This window comes from Aethalodelphis obliquidens, unplaced genomic scaffold (assembly GCF_003676395.1).
Source record: "Aethalodelphis obliquidens isolate GAN/ISIS:26980383/991018 unplaced genomic scaffold, ASM367639v1 scaffold71, whole genome shotgun sequence".
In the NCBI taxonomy this organism is placed as follows: domain Eukaryota; kingdom Metazoa; phylum Chordata; class Mammalia; order Artiodactyla; family Delphinidae; genus Aethalodelphis; species Aethalodelphis obliquidens.
In genome coordinates this window covers 11,340,669-11,360,606 of record NW_020838015.1, presented here as the reverse complement: position 1 = coordinate 11,360,606, position 19,938 = coordinate 11,340,669, and the positions used below count along the sequence as shown (strand labels likewise).

Sequence of the window (19,938 nt, the reverse complement as noted above, 5' to 3'; positions counted from 1 at the left end):
GAATGCCAGGGATTTCTGTGCATTAATTTTGTATCCTGCTACTTTACCAAATTCATTGATTAGCTCTAGTAGTTTTCTGGTAGCATCTTTAGGATTCTCTATGTATAGTATCATGTCATCTGCAAACAGTGACAGCTTTACTTCTTCTTTTCCGATTTGGATTCCTTTTATTTCCTTTTCTTCTCTGATTGCTGGGGCTAAAACTTCCAAAACTATGTTGAATAAGAGTGGTGAGAGTGGGCAACCTTGTCTTGTTCCTGACCTTAGTGGAAATGCTTTCAGTTTTTCACCATTGAGGATGATGTTGGCTGTGGGTTTGTCATATATGGCCTTTATTATGTTGAGGAAAGTTCCCTCTATGCCTACTTTCTGCAGGGTTTTTATCATAAATGGGTGTTGAATTTTGTCAAAAGCTTTCTCTGCATCTATTGAGATGATCATATGGTTTTTCTCCTTCAGTTTGTAAATATGGTTTATCACATTGATAGATTTGCGTATATTGAAGAATCCTTGCATTCCTGGAATAAACCCCACTTGATCATGGTGTATACTCCTTTTAATGTGCTGTTGGATTCTCTTTGCTAGTATTTTGTTGAGGATTTTTGCATCTATGTTCATCAGTGATATTGGCCTGTAGTTTTCTTTCTTTGTGACATCCTTGTCTGGTTTTGGTATCAAGGTGATGGTGGCCTCGTAGAAGGAATTTGGGAGTGTTCCTCCCTCTGCTATATTTTGGAAGAGTTTGAGAAGGATAGGTGTTAGCTCTTCTCTAAATGTTTGATAGAATTCGCCTGTGAAGCCGTCTGGTCCTGGGCTTTTGTTTGTTGGAAGACTCATATGCTCTTTTTTAAGAGCAGAAAAGTGTATCCAAGAATCACCTCAGCAGACTTCCCCTCAGGGAGCATTGCCCAGTGCTGGGCCACATGCACAATCTAAATCAAATGTAAGGAAGTTCTTGTAAAAGAGGTGTGTGTGTATGCAGGTGTCTAGGGGCAGGAAGGTTGCAGTTGTGCATGTGTATGTATGTGTCCACGCCCAATGAATGGCTCATTCCTGGGTCCATCAAGATGGTGCAGAGTGAAAATAGTCTGATAGTTTACAGATTTCAAGGAATAGGGGACAGCCAACATGAAATTTGCATATAATTTTACCTGTTTAATGGCATCAGGCTAAGATAGCCCATTGTATCTATCTAGTAATCGTTAAAGCCTTGCAAATGGGATCTGACATATGCTTAATTCCCTGGGTAAGACTTTTTCTACCCTGGACAGTGCTGGAGCAGGCACTATGATTGTTTCCATGGCTGACCAAATATTTACCTTCTGGTTGATCATTTTTTTCTGTAACTCTTATAACATTTGAATGGTTTTATGCTTAAGTTTTAAAAGACTCTTTGCAAATATCTTCCCTGATTTTATAGTTCAAACTTAGAGAACAAATATATTTACCTGGAGTCTCAATGTTGCCACCACCCCCCATGAACACCCACTGGAAAGCTTTTACATTCTGGGTTTTTCTCTCAGGCTTCTATATCGGTACATGTTCATGTAAGGAGCTCTTTCCCATGGGGTAATTCTGGCTTCCTTACAAGTGTAAGGTCTGAATGAACTAGTGGTCACTTGTCACTTAAATCCCAAGAGGCATGGAGATGCTACTGCAAAATTGAGTTCTCTGAAATATGACAGATTTGAGACATGTTCTCCAGTGGCACAGTGATAGCTAATGTTTATTGAACGCTTATGAGATACTTTTCTGAATGCTTTAATCATATTAATTAATTTAACGGTCAAAACAAGGTCCCTATTAGTTTAGGTATAGGCATTATCCAATTTTATCAATAAAGATATTGATAGAGAGGTTCAGTGACATACTGACAGTCATTCAGCACACAATAGTAGAAGCAAGATTTTTACCCAGTCAGTCTCCCTCCAAAGTCCAACCTTGTAACCACTATGGCACAGGGCTTCCACTCAAATGGCTAGGGCAGGAGAGATGCTCACATTTGTTTATTATTTGGGGGAGGTCAGTGAGACACAGTGCAAAGGGCATGGATAATGTGAGTAATAATGTGCCTTCTGATTTTCTCTGAGGATGAATGAGAGAAAATATCATGCTTAGCACCTGGAATGTATGTAGAAGCCCAATGAATGATAAATGGGATATACAGAAAAGAGACAAAAGAAGAAAACAATCTTTTTTGTGTGTTCAGAGTGGTAATAACCTAACTATGGGAAAATAGACTGTCAGATTATTTTGTAACTCTTTTCCCAGACCACCCCCTAGGGTCTGAATGAGGTTTCTTCTGAAAAAGAAAAATGGTCTGCTGTTACACACTCTAAATGAAGGTGAGTCCTGGGGCTTAAAATCAGGGTACTTTAGAATTCCCCCTTCTTAGACTGAGATGAGGGAAAAGTTTTCCAACACTCCCCTTTGGGCTGGGAGTAAGTTTGGCCATGATTGCGAGGTGGAAAGGCTAGTAGAAAATACTGGTGTTGGAGGTGATGAACTGCTCCTGGCCTTTGGAGGCAGTCTGGGAGCAAGGTAGGACCCTGGCATAGTGAGAAATCCCAGAATGGATCAGAGGTCTATGAATGGTTGTAAGTCCTAGTATTTGTGTTACACTTTTCTCCCACAGTCCAAGAAGTCTCAATAAAATCTCATTAAATATTACAGCCTGGATTCTGCTGTGAGGTGGGAAATCTGTTAAAGCCCCAAGTCCATGCCTCGGTAGAGGTCAGAGAGCAGGATCCCCTCCACTGAAGCCTGAGTGCTAATGGCTAGAGGCAGTCACCAGCCTGGAATCAAAATGCCCTATGGAAGAACATCATGAGGGTCAAAAGTGGCAGAGCTAGAGTGGTGTGGCAGTAAAGGCAAGAAGTCCAGAGTAGACGGGACTCCAGGGGACTTTTTCACATCACGGGGAAAGAAGCAGCAGAACCACCTCTAGCAAGTCTGATTCATGAAACCAAATTAATTATAAAAAGGACTCCTCATCTCTTTGATCAGGAAGATGGCCTTGATTTTCTTGCTTTTGTCATTTTAACAAGGAGAGGATTACCATCAGTACAGATAAACACTGTACAAAGGCTAAAAATTGTTTTACCTTTTAGTTTTGTTTTGATTTTGCTCTGCTAATCCCAAACCTAGATAGATCATGAAAAAAGAGATGAGGTATTGAAATAAAGAGCAAGTCTAGGTCTTCAGGGTAGCAAGGTTTGATGATACCCAAGATTTCAGTGAAGGTCACAGGCTCTGGAGAGAAACATTTCTCTGGTGAAAAGTGTGGTTCCACCATTAACCAGCTGAGTGACCTGGTGATTGTTACCAAACCTCTGGAAGCCTTGCTTTCGTCACCTGTGGAAAGGGGCTGATGATGGCACCTATGTGAAATTTTTAAACTGGTGTAGATTTGGTGAAACAATCACTCTCATAAACTTCTGGTAGTACTGTGAAATCATTCAATGTTTATGGAAGTCAGGCTGCATCTAAAGATTAAATATGCAGGACCATTGAATCAACAATGTCCCTTCAACAGTTTATTCTAAAGGAAATAAATGGACATATGTACAAACATGAGAGTAAAAGAGCATTCACTTCTGTACCGTCATTCACATAAAAAATGCCCTAAATGTACATTGTCTCAGTTTAAATTTCATTAACTTCCTCTGGGATACATTTTTGGACTACACTTAAACAAGCTTATTTTCTTCCCTTCCTAGGAAGGTATGAGGCCCTTCCTGGGGTCAGTTCTGAGTTGGTCTCCTAGGGCCTGGAGGCGGCTTCTGGATGGTCTACAGAACGTGTTGTGCCTGAGGAATGAGAGTGTTGTGGGGTGGGAACCTTAGGCTCTGGGGTGTGCAGTTCTCCTCAAACCCTAGCACTCACAACCTTCAGTCAGCACCTCCCTACATTTCCACTGCCTCTGTGGCTCCACTCCTGTACCTATGCATCACCTATGCCCTCTGCAGGAATGCAGTTTCTAGACAAAGTGCTCAGAAAGGCTTTCATGGGATGTGCTCCTGTGTAGCAGCCCCATGCTTGCCGGCTTGCCCCTTCACGGGGATCCATGCACTTAGGGACATGAAACCCAACCTTCTCTGTTTCCATGTTTCTGACTTTGCCTTCCTCCTCCTTCCCTGGACTCCCTACCTCTTTTTTACTGACCCCTTCTTCTGCAGCGATGTGAGTTTCTGAGAGGAACTGTATATCCAGCTTCTCCATCTCTGCCATCATCCTGGACACAGGGGGAGATGGAAGCGGAGGAAGAAGGAGATGAAGGTTAGACAAGGAAGAGAAGAAAAGAAGAGGAAAAGAAGGGAGGATGGGGTGAGGAGAAGAGAGGAGGAAAGGAGAAAAGGGGAAGGAAGGAGAGGAGGAGAGAGAAATAGGAAGAAGGGGAAATAGGGGGAGGTGGAAGACGGGGAGGGCGGAGTTGATGGACAAGGTAGGGAGAGAAGGGAAGGAGGGTGGAAGGAAAGGAATATAGAGAAAGATTGCGGGAAGGTAGAGGCATTGGGAGATAGAGGAGGAGTGGAGGAGCAAGTGAGGGAAGAGGGGGAAGACTAGAGGGAGGATTTTGTGTAGAGGGGGAGGGGGAGAAGGATAGGGAAGGAGAAAGAAGAGCTCAGAGGAGGATGAAGAGAAGGGTAAGAGAGGAAGAAAGGAAGAGTTTAAAAGAAGAGAGAAAGGGAAGAGAGTTGTATGGAGGTATGGGGGGATTTGTATGTCTGAGGATCTCAGTTTGTGCACCCCAGGGACAGCTTTCCCAGGTGGGGTATGAGTCCAACCCTTCCCTGCTTCACCCACAGGCAGCCCCTTATGAGGGTGCTCCCTGCCCACCTCTGGCGCTGGCGCTGCAGTTCCTGGTGTGGCTTGGAAGCTGCCTCCAGGAACTCCTTTGCCTTCCTGTTCTTTTCCTCAAATGGCTGCCTGGAGGGCCAGCCACAAGGGTTGGGGGTCATCAGTCCATCCCCCAACTCCTCCCTTCAGCCTCCTTCCATTCTGTTATGGAAGAAGAGCCTTTTCGCTGAGTGTAGTGGCCCTTGCCATAGAACAGATGGCTCAGCTGATGCTGCTAATCCTCCTTCACCTGTATGAGTTTCTCTGTGGAAGGAAGCAAGGCAGGGCGGGGACCTCTTACCTCTGAACCTCACTTTCCTTTACCTTGCATTGCATCAGGAAGATCTTCAGTGTCTCTGTGGGGAGAGGAACCGAGGAGGCCCTGTGAGAGTTCACAGGAGGAATCGAAGTTGGGCAATTAGGTGGAAGATTCCAAACTAATTTAAAGGAATTCTGCTTCTTTGCTTCCATGTCCCACCTCCAGAGTCCCTATTGTATAGATTGGGCCCCTAGAAGACAAACCCGCATTTAATTAATCCATCCTGTTGGCCTTGGCACATAGTAAGGGCCCTGGCACAATTGCCACATATTTGCATGAACTGAACAGAATCCTTAGGGGTCATAGCAGTCTGTACCTGTGTGTGTACCTGTAGGTGTTGCTCTCTTCTACCAGCTGGCAGAGCAGGAACTCCATAAATGTCTATCAGAAATGAGCAGTTTGTTCTGTGATCATTTAACCTGGCCACTGAGGCATCAGGTTTTACACACCACACACACACATACACATAAATATATACAGCAAATGTAGGCTTCTGAGAAAAGTCTGGGGTTCCCATGACCTTTGCCTCTATTCCTCGATGATTCTTCCTTTCTCCAGGAAATGATGGATGGAAGTTGGAAGGATTTATGAGTGTACAGGTGGATGAGTAAATGACTGGATGGATATATGAAGAGAGAAAAACACATGGTTGGATGAATGGATGGAATGTCAGACAGTTTAATAAATAGATGAAAAATAAATAGTGGAAGGATTATGGATGAATAAGTAAATGATTGGATGGATGGTTGAAAGGAATTGGAAATGGCTTGTTGGATGATGGTATGAATTTTTGTATGGATGAATGATGGATAATTGGATGATGGTTATTATATAGATGTATGCTTGAATGGATAGATGAACATCTGTTTGGATGACTGAATTGATAGATGGTAGGTAGATGGATGGATGATGAAATGGATGAATGGATGGGTGGATGGATAGATGGCTGCATCAATTGCTGGTTAGAGGAATAGATGGATGGGTAGATAGATGGATGGATGGTTAGATGCAAAGGGTGGAAGAATGGAAGAGTGGATACACTGGATAATTTGGACGGATAGATGGATGGATGAAGGCTGGGTGAATCGATAGCTGGTAGGATGACTGGATGGTTAAATGGATGGAGAGATGGTTAGTTGAATTGGACACTACTGCTTTTAAGTTCTTGCATGGTTTTGGCCTGTTTGGCTCCCTGTGTATTTCCTTTCTTATGCTGGTTTCCTCTTGCAGTTTCCTTAAGAGAGGCTGGGTTAAAAATAATAATCTTTCATCCTACTAGGAATTTATTCCATTCATTTGTTCCATAAACATTTATCCAATGCCTATACTATGTGTCAGACTTTGGTAAAAATTCAATGAACAACAAAAAAAGGGTGATTAATTACCACTAGGGAATCAACAGACTATATGAGGCAAATATTAAGTTCATTACAATACAAATAACTGTCATTATTTATGAAAATTATAACTGTCATTATTTATGAAAATTATAACTATCAGTGAGTGGAGTGTTCCAGGCAAAAGGAATGGCAGAATTAACGGTTTTGAAATGTGCCTAGTGAATGTCTGGGAATGGTGAGGAAATAGAATGACTGGAATGAACTTAGCCAAGGGAATTAGTAAAATGGAGAGCTAGAGGGGCCAGATAATATCTAGGCTGCAGCTCATTGAGAGGACACCTGTGTTTACTATGAGTGAGGTGGGAGGTAGGAAGGGGTTTTATTATAGGAGAGATGTGAATTGAGTTACATTTGAACAGGATTAATCTGTCTACTATAGGCAAAGTAGCTTTTGTGGCTAGAGCAGAAGCACAGAGAGGAAGAGAGAGAGAGGAGACAGGGAGAGAGGGAAAGGTGGAGAGAGAGAGACACAGAGATACAGAGAGACAGAGAGAGATAAGCTATTAAATACCTTGCTTTTTCCCCAAGATCCCCTCCAGGTGCAGCTGCTCTAGATTCACTGAAAAAAAAAATAGTGAAACTTTCAGACATCAGGGGCCAGACCCTGCCCTGACCCCCACCCAAACTCCAACTTCTGGGAAGGGACTTGCTTGATGTAATGTTCAAGGTCTTGTACAGACCCAGGAGTGAACTGAGTGTCTTCTATCCCATCCCTTTTGCTACTAAAGATCACTCTGAGACCAGCCCTCTCCCCTATGTGTTCTCATATTCTCTGTAAGTGCTAAAAGGCATGGCTTTTACAAATGGCAGTGTGAGTATGGTGCAGAATGAACATAGTTTTACACAAACTTTACATTGCATTGGAGAGCTATGATAACGAAGATGTAAATATATCAAGTCAGGTAGGGATAAGGGCTATAAAGAAAAAGAATCAAGCAAGGTAAAGAAAAGAGGAATGATCAGGTAGGGGCAGCTGCTATTTCTTCAATGGGAAGAGAAGTTAAAATCTGTATAAGGAGCTGAGGTTTGAGCTGAGAGCTGAATTCCTAGAGGCAGTAGGAGGACATCTAGATTATCAAGGGTGAAAAGCACTACAGACAGAAGAAACAGAGAGTGAAAAGTCCTGAAAATGAATGTGTACTCTGTGTTTGTTGTCATTTTAGTGGTATGGGGGCGGGGGTGAGAGGTAGAAGTTGAAGCCAAAGAGGTGGCAGGACACCCAAGTGGGCCTTGGGGACCACATTTTAAAATCTGTGTGTCTGGAATCCTGGGTTGAGGGCGGACATGGGGAGTTACAACTTAGAGATGCCATGGACATCTTCTCGAACCTCTTACGTGAATCTAATTCCTTCTGTTTGGTCTCCCAGAGGGCATGGGCCTCTCTCACCTCGTCACTGGCTTTCTGTTTCACTGGGCCACAGAAGAGAAAGCCAGACATTGGGTAAGCAAAGCACTCAACTCTGCTCCCCCTCAAATTGTTGCATTTCAAATGACTTGACAGACATCCCCAGATTATACAGATGAAGAAACAGAAGCTTCAAAGACCAGGCCCTTCTCTCTGAGCTAAGCCAGCCATCCAAGGTCCCTGAGCTCACATTTTTGAAACTCCTTAATCCGGTTAACAAGGTCCTCAATCCTTGGATCAAGGCTTTCTGCTGCAGAGGGAATGGAAAATTGAGCTGGAGACAGCCAGCCATTTGAAGTAGGTGGAGATGGGGTGGGTGTTTACACAGTGTCCATCCTGCTTTCATTCAGTATGCATTTATTGAGTATCTCCTGCATCACAAAAGATGTGCAGGACCCTCGTGGGCTTCTGTGATGAGTGGTAGAAAAGGACAGTGAACAGAAAAATAGATCATGATATTTGACATCCCGTTGATAACTGTGTTGTAAAGTAACAATAATAACACAAGGCATACAGAGATAAAGAGTGAAGGGGTGGCAGGTGCTTCTTTAAGTACAGGAACAACTTTCTGGGCCCCAACTAACGAAGATGAGCAGACTCTACAATTCTCAAGGAAGGGAGGGTGTGGGGACATTTCCAGGCAGAGGGAACAGCAAATGAAAATGCCTTAAGCTGGGGAGGCAGGAAGTACATGTTCCAGGGTACAGGGAGGATACCAGGTGAGCAAGTGGAGAGTACCAGGATGTGAGGTGGAGTGAAGGGAGAAGGGAGATCCTACAAGGCCTTGTGAACTGAGGTAAGGGCTTCTAGATTTTACTCTCTGTTGTGGGAAGCCAATGGAGAGATCTCCCTGCAGCCTCATCCTATTAAGATCCCTGACAAGGGTTGGGGAAGAACATGACAAATCTGTGACTAAGGGATTGGCCCCATTAGATAAAAGGAAAAAATGCTGCCCCCTTGCATGCCAGGTGGCAGATTGCAAACCCCATCTCCCCGAAAGGGAGCACACTGCCTCTTGGAGAACTCTTGCCACGGTCCTCTTTAACTTAATCTCTTCACAAGTTTCCCAGTTTCAATGATCTGAACTGAGAAGCATCTCTCTTCTTGCCCCTCTGGCTACAGGATCATCAGTGCAAAGCTGGGCGTCTAAGCTTGAGGAAAAACATCCCAACCATCCCTGAGCCCTCTACCAATTCCCCAAGAACACCTGGGCCTCAAGTACCCAGTTTTTCTGTAAGCCAGGGTTCTACCTGTGGGACACAGACCTTACAATTCTACTTCTGAGATGCGATTTAAACAAAACAAAACAAAGCATGGAAATATAAGGAAAACACATCCCATCCATCTATTTAAAAAATACCCAAGGCCTTAAAATGTTCATCTCAACTCATTTTCTAAGTTGGATCCTCAACTCCTCACAAGGTAGGAACTAGGCGTCTTCATCTCTGCATCTGCCCAGGGCCAAGCCCACAGAGCCCATCAAGAGTCCACAGAGTTATAAGCACAAGCAAGGGATTTCTGAAGTCACTAACTGCTTTGGGCACTAATGACCTTTAGGCCACAGAGCACTCTCTGAGGTGCTAATAATAACTTCGAATACCACCATCCCTGGGGCATTTTGTTTTCATGAGGTTAGGTGGTTTCTGAGGTTCCTGTCCTGTGGCCTCTCTACCTAATTTCTGCCCAGGGAGCAGGCCTGATGTGCCATTCTAGGAAGAGGTGCCAAAATTCCTACTTATCTGGTTTTGGCTGACTTACCACAGCGTTTTTTGTTTTTTTTTTTAACTTTTTTTTTTAACATCTTTATTGGGGTATAATTGCTTTACAATGGTGTGTTAGTTTCTGCTTTATAACAAAGTGAATCAGTTATACATATACATATGTTCCCATATCTCTTCCCTCTTGCATCTCCCTCCCTCCCACCCTCCCTATCCCACCCCTCTAGGTGGTCACAAAGCACCGAGCTGATCTTCCTGTGCTATGCAGCTGCTTCCCACTAGCTATCTACTTTACATTTGGTAGTGTATATATGTCCATGCCTGTCTCGCTTTGTCACAGTTCACCCTTCCCCCTCCCCATATCCTCAAGTCCGTTCTCTAGTAGGTCTGTGTCTTTATTCCTCTCTTACCCCTAGGTTCTTCATGACTTTTTTTTTCTTAAATTCCATATATATGTGTTAGCATACGGTATTTGTCTTTCTCTTTCTGACTTACTTCACTCTGTATGACAGACTCTAGGTCTATCCACCTCATTACAAATAGCTCAATTTCGTTTCTTTTTATGGCTGAGTAATATTCCATTGCATATATGTGCCACATCTTCTTTATCCATTCATCCGATGATGGACACTTAGGTTGTTTCCATCTCCAGCCTATTGTAAATAGAGCTGCAATGAACATTTTGGTGCATGACTCTTTTTGAATTTTGGTTTTCTCAGGGTATATGCCCAGTAGTGGAATTGTACCACAGCATTTTAAACTAAGAATGGACTTGGCAGAATTCTTTTGCCCTAGTTCTGCTGTGGGCTCTGGGCTCATGTCATCTCTGTCACACAGCACAACAACAAAAGGAAGGTGCAAAGCCATCTACATGGTTTTCTGCCACTTGTGTATTAAAAAATGTGGGTAAGTATATATATTTATACTTATATATATTTTTACATATTTATATATATTTATACTTCTCCATACTTGTATATATAAAAAGATCTCTGGGAGGATACATAAATTATCTAATAACAGTTGTTACTTGACTGCCTTTGGGGAAAGCAAATGGGAGACAAGAGTTTAGGGAAATCATTTGCCATCTATCCTATCTAACTTCTTGAATTCTGAATTGGTTCAAATAATTAAATTTTAAAATAAAAGTAGAATGGAATAATTTCCTGAGGTTTGAATTGTGAAACTCTGAATCATGTCCCCAAACCCCAGACCCGGACTCAAGCACGAGGAGATGCGTGACCCTGCTGCAGCTTTTCTACCATCTCTAGAAACTCTTCTATCTTCTTTGAGTTGGATTTCCCTGTGGAGGCAAAAACCAGAATTATAGGATCTTCTGAGTATGAGAGGGAAGTGAGGAAAGGGCCAAATCCATCTGGAAGTAGAAGGAAGGGACCCTAGTGGACTTTTTAAAACAAGCCCAGGCTTTCCAATATTTCAGATCCAAAGACTTCAGAATGAATCTCTAAAAATTAAAGGTATTCTCTTAGAAATCCAGAACTTTATTATAACGGCCAAGAACATTCCTTAACATCATCCCAAACCTAAACCTATACAAATGTTCATGATTGTTCCAAAAATTTCTTTTTACAGTTGGTAGGTGCAACCATTTCTCAGTGTAGGGTTGGCAACAGATGTGACCTTCAGCCCTCCAGCCCATTATACTCCCCACCTTATTTCTAGAGTCAGTCACAAGATATGGCTTAGTGTATTCTCACGTATTTCCCTAGGATCATGTCATTATTTTATGACATCTGCTCAGGACAGTAGAAAAGATGTAATAAAATATTTTTAATTATAGTGCTTTAAAGGGAGTGTAGAGGAATTGATGAGAACAAGAAAGGCAGTAAGTCAATGACTGTTGAAAGTGCAAAGGGCTTCATTATACATTATTCTCTCTACTTCTCTTTGAAATGTTTTAATAAAGATTATAATGGCATATCTTCTGAAGGATGGAATATAATTATGGGAGATGGTTATAGGATCCTATTTAGCAATGCTCTACCTTTTCTGAATAGCAATTTTCCGAAATTATCTAAAACAAAATGCACTAGCTATTAATTCCATAGGAGAAAAATCATAATCCAAAAATAAAAGGAAAAAATATATTTGTGATAGTAGACATTCTTTTATTTTTTTAATTAATTTATTTTTATTTGGCTGCATTGGGTCTTCGTTGCTGCATGCAGCCTTTCTCTAGTTGTGGCGAGCGGGGGCTACTCTTTGTTGTGGTGCGCGGGCTTCTCATTGCAGTGGCTTTTCTTGTTGTGGAGCACAGGCTCTAGGCACGCAGGCTTCCGTTGTTGCAGTACGTGGGCTCAGTAGTTGTGGCAAGTGGGCTCTAGGGAGCACGGGCTTCAGTAGTTGTGGTGCACGAGCTCAGTAGTTGTGGCTTGTGGGCTCTACAGCACAGGCTCAGTAGTTGTGGCGCACAGGCTGTTGCTCCATGGTATGTGGGATCTTCCTGTACCAGGGCTTGAACCCATGTCCCCTGCATTGGCAGGCAGATTCTTTTTATATCAAATTTTTAAAAATTAATTAATTAATTTTATTTTTTGGCTGTGTTGGGTCTTTGTTGCTGCACGTGGGCTTTCTCTAGTTGTGGCGAGTGGGGCTACTCTTCGTTGCGGTGCATGGGCTTCTCACTGCAGTGCCTTCTCTTATCGCGGAGCACAGGCCCTAGGTGCGCAGGCTTCAGTAGTTGTGGCACACGGGCTCAGTAGTTGTCTCACGGGTTCTAGAGCACATGCTCAGTAGTTGTAGCACATGGGCTTAGTTGCTCCACGGCACGTGAGATCTTCCTGGGCCAGGGCTCGAACCCGTGTCCCCTGCATTGGCAGGTGGATTCTTAACCACTGCACCACGAGGGAAGTCCCAATAGACATTCTTGATTAAGAAATTCTTAAAAGACTCTACGCAACATGTGGACACTGGTTTGAAATAATCTCACTTGTGAAAGCGATTGTGAGGACAAGGGAGGAAATCTATATAGGGGCTGCTTGAAAGATGAGGATATTGGGGGATTGTTATGTTTTTCAGTTGTGGTAGTAGTATGATTCTTCTTGAGGAAAATGTTCTTTTATTTAAAAAAACATACTAAAATATTTCAGAGGAAATCAAAAGGATTCTATAATTATTTACTTTTAAATACTTAAAAAATAGTTGTATAAAAATATGGTAAACTTAACAAGAACGAAATCTAGGTGACAGAATCAGAAAATGGTGATGGTGCTAACATGGTCTATCAATCTCTCTTAATCTATGCTTAGAAACAAAACAACTAGATAGCGAAAATAAGTATTACCATCAACATTTATAATGCAGCATGATGATACACTATTCACATAGACCTTAAAATGCACATAGGTGGACACAAATCACCACTAGCCACAGGACCTGTTGGCATCTGTGTAACAGTAAAACAAGGAAATAATGGCACAGAATCTGATGGACCTAAGACATGAGAAGAACAAGATAGCCAGCAGATATTCAGTGGAAAACACAGTAAGTCAAGATGGAATTTAAGAAACAAAAATGTCATGAAGAACCTAGGGGTAAGACAGGAATAAAGACACAGACCTACTAGAGAATGGACTTGAGGATATGGGGAGGGGGAAGGGTAAGCTGTGACAAAGCGAGAGAGAGGCATGGACTTGTATACACTACCAAACGTAAGGTAGATAGCTAGTGGGAAGCAGCCGTATAGCACAGGGAGATCAGCTCGGTGGTTTGTGACCACCTAGAGGGGTGGGATAGGGAGGATGGGAGGGAGACACAAGAGGGAGGAGATATGGGAACATCTGTATATATATAACTGATTCATTTTGTTGTAAAGCAGAAACTAACACACCATTGTAAAGCAATTATGCCCCAATAAAGATGTTAAAAAAAAAAAAAGATGAGAAAGGCAGCTGAAAGCGGTGGTAGTATTGCCTTCTCCAATAACGGGTGAGTGTAAGGGACCAAGGTAAAGACTGCTGGAGCAGTTTAAACACTAAGCCTGTGGGAGGTGGCCAAGACGGTGGAGAGGAAGACCCTGAGCTCACCTCCTCCCACAGGCACACCAAAACTACAACTATTTACAGAGCAACTATCAATGACGAAATCCTGAAGACTAGCAGAAATTATCTTCTAAACGAAAAGATATAAAGAGGGAACCACAAGGAAGGATTCCATAAACCTACCTAAGGAGGTAAAAGAACTATACCAGAAAACTATAAGACACTGATGAAAGAAATCAAAGATGACACAAACAGATGGGGAGATAGATATACCATGTTATTGGATTGGAAAAATCAATATTGTGAAAACGACCATACTACCCAAAGCAATCTACAGATTCAATACAATCCCTATCAAACTACCAGTGACATTTGTCACAGAACTAGAACAAAAAATCTTAAAATTTGTATGGAGACAAAAGACCTCAAAGAGTCAAAACGATCTTGAGGGGACAAAAAAAAACCCACAAAAAACGGAGCTGGAGGAATCAGATTCCCTGACCTCAGACTCTACCACAAAGCTACAGTAATCAAGACAATATGGTACTGGCACAAAAACAGAAATATAGATCAATGGAACAGGATAGAAAGCCCAGAGATAAACCCATGCACCTACGGTCAACTAATCTATGACAAAGGAGGCAAGGATATACAGTGGAGAAAAGACAGTCTCTTCAATAAGTGGTGCTGGGAAAACTAGACAGCTACATTTAAAAGAATGAAATTAAAACACTCCCTAACAAAATACACAAAAATAAACTCAAAATGGATTAAAGACTTAAATGTAAGACCAGACACTATAAAACTCTAAGAGGAAAACATAGAAAGAACACTCTTTTTTTTTTTTTTTTTTGTGGTACACGGGCCTCTGACTGTTGTGGCCTCTCCCGTTGTGGAGCACAGGCTCAGGATGCGCAGGCTCAGCGGCCACGACTCACAGGCCCAGCCGTTCTGCGGCATGTGGGATCTTCCTGGACCGGGGCACGAACCCGTGTCCCCTGCATCAGCAGGCGGACTCTCAACCACTGCGCCACCAGGGAAGCCCGAAAGAACACTCTATGACATAAATCACAGCAAGATTTTTTTTGATCCACCTCCCAGAGTAATGGAAATAAGACCAAAAATAAACAAATGGGACCTAATGAAACTTAAAAGCTTTTGCACAGGAAAAGAAGCCATATACAAGACGAAAAGACAACCCTCAGAATGGGAGAAAATGTTTGCAAATGAAGCAACTGACAAAGGATTAATCTCCAAAATTTACAAGCAGCTCATGCAGTTCAATATCAAAAAAAACAACAACCCAATCTAAAACTGGGCAGAAGACCTAAATAGACATTTCTCCAAAGAAGACATACAGATTGCCAACAAACACATGAAAGGATGCTCAACATCACTAATCAATAGAGAAATGCAAATCAAAACTATAATGAGGTATCACCTCATACTGGTCAGAACGGCCAGCATCAAAATATCTACAAATGATAAATGCTGCAGAGTATGTGGAGAAAAGGGAACCCTCTTGCACTGTTGGTGGGAATGTAAATTGATACAGCCACTATGGAGAAAAGTATGGAGGTTCCTGAAAAAACTAAAAATAGAACTACCTTACGATCCAGCAATCCCACTACTGGGCATATACCCTGAGAAAACCATAATTCAAAAAGAGTCATGTACCACAAAGTTCATTGCAGCTCTATTTACAACATCCAGGACATGGAAGCAACCTAAGTGTCCATCGACAGATGAATGGATAAAGAAGATGTGGCACATATATACAATGGAATATTACTCAGCCATAAAAAGAAATGAAATAGAGTTATTTGTAGTGAGGTGGATGGACCTAGAGTCTGTCATACAGAGTGAAGTAAGTCAGAAAGAGAAAAAAAAGTACTGTATGCTAACACATATATATGGACTCTAACAAAAAAAATGGTTATGAAGAACCTATGGGCAGGACAGGAATAAAGATGCAGACGTAGAGAATGGACTTGAGGACATGGGGAGGGGGAAGGGTAAGCTGGGACGAAGTGAGAGAGTAGCATGGACTTATATATACTACCAAAAGTAAAAGAGATAGCTAGTGGGAAGCAGCCGCATAGCACAGGGAGATCAGCTGGTGCTTTGTGACCACCTAGAGGGGTGGGATAGGGAGGGTGGGAGGGAGGGAGATGCAAGAGGGAAGAGATATGGGAACATATGTATATGTATAACTGATTCACTTTGTTATAAAGCAGAAACTAACATACCATTGTTAAGCAATTATACTCCAATAAAGATACTCCAATAAAGATGTTTAAAAAAAAGAAAAGAACACCTGAACAAATTGTTGTATATTATACAATGGCTTACTACTCGGGAATAAAAAGGAACGAGCTATTGATATGACCATGAATGAATTTCAAAATGATTATGCTGGTGAAAGAAGCCAGACCAAAGAATGCGTATTTCATTGTTCCACTTATTTAAAAAATGTCAAAATTTCAAACTGATCTACAGTGACAGAAAGCTGATCACTGGCTGTGGATGGTGGATAGAGGAGGGTGAACTACAAAAACGAACAATGTGGTCTTTCCTGGTGGCGCAGTGGTTGGGAGTCTGCCTGCCAATTAGGGGACACGGGTTTGAGCCCTCGTCTGGGAAGATTCCACATGCTGCGGAGCAACAAAGCCCATGTGCCACATCTACTGAGCCTGCGCTCTGGAGCCCGCGAGCCACAACTACTGAGCCCACGTGCCACAACTACCAAAGCCTGCGTGCCTAGAGCCTGTGCTCTGCAACAAGAGAGGCCACTGCAATGAGAAATCTGTGCACCGCAACAAAGAGTAACCCCCAGCTCGCCGCAACCAGAGAAAGCCCTTGCCCACGTGCAGCAACGGAGACCCAATGCAGCCAAAAATAAATAAATAAATTTATTTTTTTTAAAAAAATGAACAATGTGAGTGTATTCCTTGTTTTGCTTATGGTTTTCAGGTGTATACATACATCAGAATTTATCAAATAATAGGCTTTTTTTTTGTGTGTGTGTGGTACGCGGGCCTCTCACTGCTGTGCCCTCTCCCGTTGCGGAGCACAGGCTCAGGACGCACAGGCTCAGCAGCCATGGCTCACGGGCCCAGCCGCTCCGCAGCATGTGGGATCTTCCCGGACTGGGGCATGAACCCGTGACCCCTGCATCGGCAGGCAGACTCTCAACCACTGAGCCACCAGGGAAGCCCCAAATCATAGGCTTTAAATGCAGCTTATAGTATGTCAACTATACTCCAATACAGTTATTTTAAATAATCTAGGTTGTTATTATTTTGGTTTCTATTAGTTTATTCTCTTCACTTTTCATAATAAAAAGCTTAATATGCCATTATTTTAAAATTCATTTTTCATAGTATTAGTATTTTATCCAGAGAAAGCTTCCTTCTTTAACTACATCCCTCACGCCTAAGTTTGTCTCTGCCAGGTATGAGGTCCAGACTATTTTTCCTTGCCCACCTCCCAAACTTGTCACTAGAGGGAGGTCCTCCGTGGCCACTCACTCTCCTTACCCTTAACCTGCTCAGTCCAGTCCATTGCTTATGGAGCCCCCAGTTTGGACATTCCTGAAGTTCCCGCCACAATCCAGCGTTTTTTCTGAAGGTCCTCTCGCGTGTCTTTCCGTCCCCTCTGCTGGTGATTGGACCAAAACCACACAAGGGGTGGGTGCTCTGAAGCCCAAGCCTGCGCATTGTACTTCCAGTCCTTTGTTAATACCAGAAGCCCAGGAGCAAGAAGAACTAGTAGTTGGTCTTGGCAAGCGGCAGGTTATCTGGTGTGAGGAAGATGGAGAGTAAGAGTGCCAGGCGTATGTCCTCACCTGCTGTTCTGCATCACCAGCTGTGCCTTTGTTGGGGGCTCCTGGGGAACAGATGGGGCCATTGTGGTGGGGATGCTGAGGAGCCCCCTGGGGCAGAGGGGAGGGGCTGGGGGCTCACCAAGAGGGGCAGGCAGGGCCTCCCTGCTGAGGATTTCTTTGTGCAGTTCCTCCGCCTGCTGGTACTTGTTCTGTTTCAGGTAGGCTGAGGCCTGTGGGGAGGGCATAGCCTGGGTGATCTTGGCTCAAACCTGGGAGCTTCCCAGGCCCCAGCACTGCACCCAGGCACATCCTTCCAGCCCCCGCAGGAAGAAGCCCAGGTTTACACGACACTCCAGGCCTCGGCCGACAGCAGGGTGGGCTTGGAGCCCAACCCCACCACTTCCCATAGAGTAGGTGACTTCCTGACTCAGAGCAGGAACCTGTTCCCCACTCTACCTTGAGCCAGTGACACACCTCTCTGTGCCTCAGTTTCCTCATCTGCAAAATGGGGCAATGGGAGCACCTACCTCATAGGGCCCTTGAAGAAACGGACAGTACAGGCAAAGTCCTAAGAAGGGGGCTTAGCTCAATAAATGCTCTCATCTGAAAAAAAAAAAAGAGTGCCAGGCGTAGATGCTTGTGGTTTGGGACAACTTAAGCACAAGATTCTCTTTTAAAATCGTCTCAGGCCATGGGCAATGGTGTCTTTTACGTCTGGTCACCACCCCCCACCCCAAGCAGGCACTGTCTTCCAAACAGAATACCCCTTTCATCCAGAAGTGCCAGCCGACTGCCAGTGGGACCTTAGCAGGCCGTCGATAATTCAGGCCAGTAATCTCAGAAGGCAAATCTCTGATGCAGAGCCGAGGGTAGGCTGTCCAAGAGTAAAGGTGCAGCCCCTGCCAGATGCTGGAATATGACTTGATGCGGGGCTAAGGAAAGTGGGGCAAGGGTTTACCAAAGGCAAAAGGAATTCTCTCTGGGGGGCATCCAGCACGTCATGTGGTCTACAGTCATGTGGAATCCTTACCCACATCGTGTCCAGACCCTCAGAAACTGCCCTCCTGAGTGCAAAAGTTCCAGCCACAGGACCCTCTAGCAGTCTTCCTCTTCTCCCTCCCAACATGGTGCAGAGATAAAGGGTCAAAGCTGAGGCTAGTCCCTCTTCAGCTTGCTTCACATAGTTTCAGTTTTCAGAGATACATACATAAGTCATTATGGTTGGGTCACTTCTGCAAAAGCCAGGTGGGGAGGCATAGAGCCACTCCTATTGTGTCTTCACCCAGGGGGTGTTTGTTCAGTATATAAGGCCAGTTCTAAGAGACAGACCTACTCGGGTTGTCTTCATCCATAATAGATGTGTAATACCAAATAAGTGAAAATGTATTAGATATAATGATACTCAAAGAGAAGTATCAGGGTAATATTAGTCTAAAAATAAGTAATGTTTCTTCCATTTTCTGGAAGGCATTATGTAAAATTGGTGTTATTTTCTGAATGTTGGGTAAATTCTTCAGTGAAACCATCTGAACCTGGAGATTTATTTTTTGTGAGCTTTTTTCTATTAAAAATTTTTTTCCTTCTAGTTTGATGGAAATGCAATTAATATACAGCACTGTATAAGTTTAAGATGTACAGTATAATGATTTGACTTACATACTTCATGAAATGATTACCCCAATAAGTTTAGTGAACATCCATTATCTCATACAGATACAAAATAAAAGAAAAAGAAAAAAAATTGTATTTGTGAAGAGAACTCAAGATTTGCTCTCTTAACAACTTTCACATATAACATACAGCAATGATAATTATATTTATCATGCTGTACACTACCTCCCTAGTACTTATTTACCTTATAACTGAAAAATATGGAATGCTTCATGAATCTGTATGTTATCCTTGTGCAGGGGCCATGCTAATCTTCTCTGTATCACTGAAATGAGCACTGTTGATCTTCCTTTTATTAGGTTGTCAGAGCTGTTTATATATTCTAGTTACAAGTCATTTGTTGGGTATGTGTTTTGCAAATTATTTTTTCCCAGGCTCTCACTTACCTCTTCATTTTCTTAACAGTGTCTTTGAAAGAGCAAAATGTTTTAATTTTGAAGTTCAATTTATTTATTTTTTTCTTTTGTAGTTTGTTTTTTTGTGCTGTAATCAAGAAATTTTTGTGAAATCCAAGGTCACTAAGATTTTCTCCTTTTTTTAAGAAGTTTTATAATCTTAGCTCTTTTAAAATTTTTTAATTGAAGCATAGTTGCTGTACAACATTATATGTTACAGGTGTATAATATACTGACTTTGGGGGTATGATACCAAAAGTGCAAGCAAGAAAATAAAAAATATACAAGTGGATCTACATCAAAATAAAAAGCTTCTGCTCAACATAAGAAACAATTGACAGAATAAAGAGGCAAGCTGTGGAAT

General features: G+C 42.7%; 1 pseudogene; it reads right to left on the bottom strand.

Annotated features, from left to right (window-relative positions):
- Window positions 1–19,373: 19,373 nt before the first annotated feature.
- Window positions 19,374–19,465, bottom strand: LOC113612005 (uncharacterized; annotated as a pseudogene).
- Between the last annotated feature and the right edge of the window lie 473 nt (window positions 19,466–19,938).